A 6421-nucleotide genomic window follows, 5' to 3' on the forward strand; every position below is an offset into this window, starting at 1 on the left:
TTAAAAAGAGGGAATGAAAACCCAGCCGTAATGAGGCAGATTGTGAGGTTGGATCATACAATTTTGGCACTGAGAGAGTTTGCTCAGTTCTGTGTGAATGGCCTCTTTAAAGTAAGACTTCTGAAAAGACCCCAGATAACCCTTCTTTTCTCCCAGAAGAATTTTCCAGAATCCCCCTCCCTGAATGTCAGTGCTTTTTTTCATTTATCATTAACAAACTCACAACAAACCAGCAATCACGTCTCAGAAATCAGCAGGGCTGGAAAGGGTCTAAAAAAAATAAATCAAAAGACATATTGCGTTAGGCAAATCTGTTGCACAAGACCTTTTTAAAGTGTTCAAGAGCAAAGGTGTCAGTTTAAGGATTAAGGTGCGCCTGACTCAAGCCATGGTATTTCCAATAGCCTCGTATGTATGTGAAAGTCAAACAGTGAATAAGGTAGACCGTAGAAGAATTGATGCATTTGAGTTATACATTTGAGTTAGAGAAGAATATCTTAAGTACTATGGGCATCCAGAAGAACAAGCAATCTATTTTGGAAGAAATGCAGCCAGAATGCTCCTTAGAAGCCAGCATGGCAAGACTTCATTTCTCCTACTCTAGACATGTTATCAGGGGGAACCAGTCCCTGGAAAAGAACATACTACTTGGTAAAATTATGGGCCAGCAAAGAACAGGAATATCTTCAATGAGATGGTTTGGCGTGGTGGCAGCATCATTGGACTCAAATTGTGAAGATTTTGTGGAAGAATGTTAGGGGACTGTGCAGTTTTTCGTTGTGTTGTGCTTAGAGTCACTGTGAGTTAGAACCAACTCAAAGACACTTAACAACAATAACAAATGGGTAAAACATTGAATGATGCAGAAAGCATCAAAAGAAGATAGATAGAATATATCAAGCCATTGTACTCAAAAGAATTGGTGAATGTTCAACTATTTCAAGAGGTAGCATATGATCAAGAACCGATGGTATTGAAGGAAGAGGTCCATGTTGCACTGAAGGCACTGGTGTAAAACAAGCATTCAGGAATTGACACAATACCAAATGAAATGTTTCAACAAGCAGGCAGTTCTGGAGGTGTTTACTCATCTATGCCAAGAAATCTTAAAGATAGCTACTTGGCCAACCAATTGGAAAAGCTCCATATTCATGCCAGTTACAAAGAAACGTGACCTAGCAGAATGTGTAAATTACTAAACAATCTTATCAATGTGACAAGTGAGTAAATTTATGCTGAAAGTAACTAAAAAATGATCGCAGCTGTACATTGACAGGGAGCTGCCAGAAATTCAGCCAGGTTCAGAAGAGGACATAGAATAAAGGATATCATTGCTGATGTTAGATGGAACTTGGCTGAAAGCAGAAATACCAGAAATATGTCTCTTTGTGCTTTATTGACTATGCATAGGTATTAGACTGTGTGGATCTTAATTAACTGTGGATAAAATCACAAAGAATGGGAATTCCATAACACTGAATTGTGCTTACACAGAATAAGCATATAAAACAAGAGACAGTCACTCAAACAAAACAAGGGATACTGAATGGTTTAAAAGAGTACAGCTGTGTGTCAAGATTGTCTCTTTTCACAATACTTACTCAATATGAATGCTGAGCAAATAACATGAAATAAGAAGCTGGACTATGTGAAGAAGAGCATGACATCATGATTAGAGGAAGGCTTATTAACAGCCTGCGATATACAGATAGCATAACCTTGCTTGCTGTAAGCAAAAAGGACATGAAACAATTATTGATGAAGATCAAAGGTTATAGCCTTCAATATGAATTATATTCAATGTAAAGAAAACAAAATCCTCACAGTTGTAGCAATTAACACCATCATGATAAACAGCAACAACAAAAAAAAAAATTTGCCAAGGATTTCACTTACTTGGATCCACAATTAACACTTATGGCAAGTGCGGTCAAGAAATCCAAAGTCGTTTTGTATTGGGTGATGTTCAACCATAAAAGGTATCACATGATCAAGAGTTAATGACACTGAAGAAAGTCATCCAAGGTACCCTGAAGGCACTGGCAAAGAACATGTCTCCAGATATTGATGGACTACAAATTGAAATCTTTCAACAAATTGATACATCAATGGAGGCACTTACTCATCTCTGCCAAGAAATTTGGAAGACCGCTATCTGGCCAACGGATTGGAAGAAACCCATATTTGTGCCCATTCTAGATAGAACTGACTCAACAGAATGTGGAAATTATCAGACAATATCATTCATGTCACATGCAAGTAAAATTTTGCTGAAGATGATTCAAAAATGGTTGCAATGGTACATTGACAGGAAACTTCCAGAGGTTCAAGCTGGATTCAGATGAGGATGTGGAACAAGAGATATTATTGCTGACATCAGATGGGTCTTGACTGAAAGCAGAGAATACCAGAAAGATGTTTACCTGTGCTTTATTGACTACACAAAGAGTTTCAATTGTGTGACTTTATGACAAGTTTATGAAATACTCATTGCAAAGAATGAGTATTTCAGAACACTTAATTGTATTCATGAGGAACCTGTACATAGACCAAGAGGCAGTTGTTCAAACAGAACAAGGGAACACTGAATGGTTTAAAATAAGGAAAACTGTGTGCCAGGGTTGTATTCTTCCACCATACTTATTCAATCTGTATGCTGAGGAAATAATTCAAGAAGCTGGATTATATGAAGAAGAATGTGGCATCAGGATTGGAGGACGACTCATTAATAACCTGCGGATGTGCAGTTGATACAACCTTGCTTGCTGAAAGAGAAGAGGAATTAAAATACTTACTGATGAAGATCAAAGACCACAGTTCTCAGTATGGGTCGCACTTCAATGTAAAGAAAACAAAAATCCTCACAACTAGACCAATAAATAACATCCAGATAAATAGAGAAAAAAATTGAAATTGTCAAACGTTTAATTTTACTTGGAACCACAATCAACATTCATGGATGCAGCAGACAAGAAATCAAATAATGGATAGCTTTAGGCAAATCTGCTGCACAAGACCTCTGTAAACTGTTCAAGAGCAAAGATGTCAGCTTGAGGACTAAAGTGCACCATGGTATTTTCCATAGCCTCATATACGTGTGAAGGTTGGACAATTAATAAGAAAGACAATAGAAAAACAGATGCATTTGAGTTATGGTATGAGAAGAATATTGAAAGTGCAATGGACCACACGAAGAACAAACAGATATGTTAGAAGAAGTACAGTCGGAATGCTCCTTAGAAGTCAGGATGGTGAGAATTCATCTCCATACTGTGGACATGTTATCAGGAGGGACCAGTCCCCAGAGAAGGGACATAATGCTTGGTAAAGTGGATGGTCAGCCAAAAATGAGGAAGACCTCTAAGGAGATGGCAGCAGCAAAGGGCTCAAGCATCATAACAATTGTGAGGATGGTGCAAGACCAGGCACGGTTTCATTCTGTTGTGCATAGATTGCTATGAGTTGGAACCTACTTAACGGCACCTAACAACACCATTACACCACAGGACTCATCAATGGCGTCACCACCATGTACAAAACAGTCACCTGGTGTTCCTGGTCATGGTTTCCCTCCCACTAGGGCCTTAGGTAGATGATGAATGGAAAGCCAAAAAACACAGTGACCAGAATCGGGTGGGCAGCACAGGTTTCTGTTGTTAAATGCCATCGAGTCAGTTCCAACTCATAGAGACCCTGTATAGGGTTTCCAAGGAGCAGCTGGTGGATTTGAACCACCGACATTGTTGTTGAGTGATTGTCCTACAGTGCCACAGCAGGACTCTGGGCAACACAGATAGAGAAAGCCATATGCCAGCCAGCTACAGAAGTGGCAACCATGATGAAGGCATAGGAGAGGTTGTTGTTGTTAAGTGCTGTCGAGTCGATTCTGACCCATAGCGACCCTGTATAGGGTTTCCAAGGAGTGCTTGGTGAGCTTGAACCTTGTAGTTTAAATGGCTTTGCAGCCTGGCACATTAACCCCCAACGCCACACCAGGATTCCATAGGAGAGGTAGATGAGGAGAGAAAAACAGCTCAACAAGGATGCTCAGGAAGACGATGGCTAGCACTTTTCTAGCACGGTTGATGCAGCTGAGTCTCAGGACAGGTATGTCATCACAGAAGTGATCTCATGGTTGTTGCAGGAGAAAGGAGAAGAGAAAATCATGCTGGTCTCTATCAAGATCACAGAGAACCGACAGCAGAACATCAGGGCTCCCAGTCAGAGGTAAATGGTGGGTCTCATGATCATTGAACAGCAGAGAGGGAGACAGATGGCCACATACCAGTCAAAGCCCATCACAGTAAGGAAGAAACAATGACTGCACCCCACATCCAGAAAGAACATCTGAGCAGCAATGGAGATGGCTTGGCTCTCTATCAGCAGACAGACTAGCATATTGGGGAGAAAAAAGACTAAAATTAAATATAAAAGTATCATTGTTGTCGTTAGGTTCTGTCAAGTCGGTTCTAACTCATAGCGACCCCATGCACAACAGAATGAAACATGGCTCAGTACTACACCATCCTCACAATTTTTGCTATGTTTGAGCCCATTGTTGTTGCCACTGTGTCAATTCATCTCATAAGGGACCTTCCTCCTTTTTGCTGACACTCCATGTTACTAAGCATGATGTCTTTCTATAGGGACTGGTCCCTCCTGATAACATGTCTGAAGTGTGAGAGACAAAGTCTCAACATCCTGGGCCCAAGGTGTATTCTGGATGTACTTCTTCCAAGTCAAATTTGTTTGTTCTTCAGGAAGTCCATGGTACTTTCAATATTCTTCTCCAACACCATAATTCAAATGTATTAATTCTTCTCTGGTCTTCCTTATTCATTGTCCAACTTTCACATTTATATGAGGCTATGGAAGATACCATGACTTGGGTCAGGTGCACCTTAGTCCTCAAACTGGTATCTTTGCTCTTGAACAATTTAAAGAGGTCTTGGGCAGCAGGTTTGTCCAATACGATACGTATTTTGATTTCTTGACTGCTGCTTCCATGAATGATAATTGTGGATCCAAGCAAAATGAAGTCTTTGACAACTTCAATGTTTTCTCCATTTATCATGATGTTATTTATTGGTCCAGTTGTGAGGATTTTTGTTTTCTTTACATTGAGGTGCAACCCATACTGAAGGCTATAGTCTTTGATCTTCATCAATAAATATGTTAAGACTTCTTTGCTTTCAGCAAGCAAGGCTATAATATCACAGGTGATATTATATATATATATATCCTGATTTTAAATCCCTTGTTCTGTTCTAACAACTGTTCTGACACTGCCTTTTGGTCTACGTACAGGTTCTCATGAGCACAATTAAGTGTTCTGGGATATTCATTCTTTGCAATGTTATCCATAGTTTGTCATTATTATTTACACAGTTGAAATAATAAAGCACAAGTAAACATCTTCCTGGTATTCTCTGCTTTCAGCCAAGATCCATCTGAAGTCAGCAATGATATCCCTAGTTTCTCATCCTCTTCTAAATTCAGCTTGAATTTCTGGAACCCTGTTGTTGCATTGTTGCAACTGTTTTTTAATTACCTTCAGCAAAATTTTACTGGCATGTGATGTTAATGATACTGTTTGATGATTTCCACATTCCATTGGGTCACCTTTCTTTAGAATGGGTACAAATATGGAACTCTTCCAATTGGTTGTCCAGGTAGCTGTATTCCAAATTTCTTGGTATAAATGAGTGAGTACCTCCAGTGATGCATCAGTTTGTTAAAAGATTTCAATTTGTATTCCTGGAGCCTTGTTTGTTTGTTTTTTTACCAATGCCTTCAATGTAGCTTGTACTTCTTCCTTCAGCAGCATTGATCATTGCTTCTTGATCACATGCTACCTCTTAAAATAGTTGAACATCGACCTTCTTTTTAGGGGATATAGTTATTCAATGTATTCCTCCATCTTCTTTTGATGCTTTCTGCACCATTTAATATTTTGTCCATGTTTTTCTTGATGTTGTTGTGTGCCATTGAGATGGTTCCAACTCATAGTTGCTACAAGGAACAACTAGTAGGTTTGAACCACCAGCCTTGCAGTTACCAGTGCAGTGTTTATTGTCTATTGCCAGAGCAGTATTCCACTTTTGCGCATAGAATCCTTCAATACGGCAAGTTGAGAATTGAATTTTTTCTTCAGTTTTTTCAGCTTGAGAAATGCTGAGTGTGTTCTTCCCTTCTAGTTTTCTAACTCCAGGTCATTGCACATTCTATTATAATAATATACTTTGTCTTCATGAGCTGCCCTTTGAAATTTTCTGTTCAGCTCTTATACCTCCTCACTACTTCCATTCACTTTAGTTTCTCTACACTCAAAAGTAAGTGTCACAGAGTAGACAGGGATGGGCAACTTGGACATTGGCTACCCAAAATTGGTGGGCTACAAAGGCAAGAAGTGACTGGCTTA

This window comes from Chrysochloris asiatica, unplaced genomic scaffold (assembly GCF_000296735.1).
Source record: "Chrysochloris asiatica unplaced genomic scaffold, ChrAsi1.0 scaffold00417, whole genome shotgun sequence".
NCBI classification, from domain to species: domain Eukaryota; kingdom Metazoa; phylum Chordata; class Mammalia; order Afrosoricida; family Chrysochloridae; genus Chrysochloris; species Chrysochloris asiatica.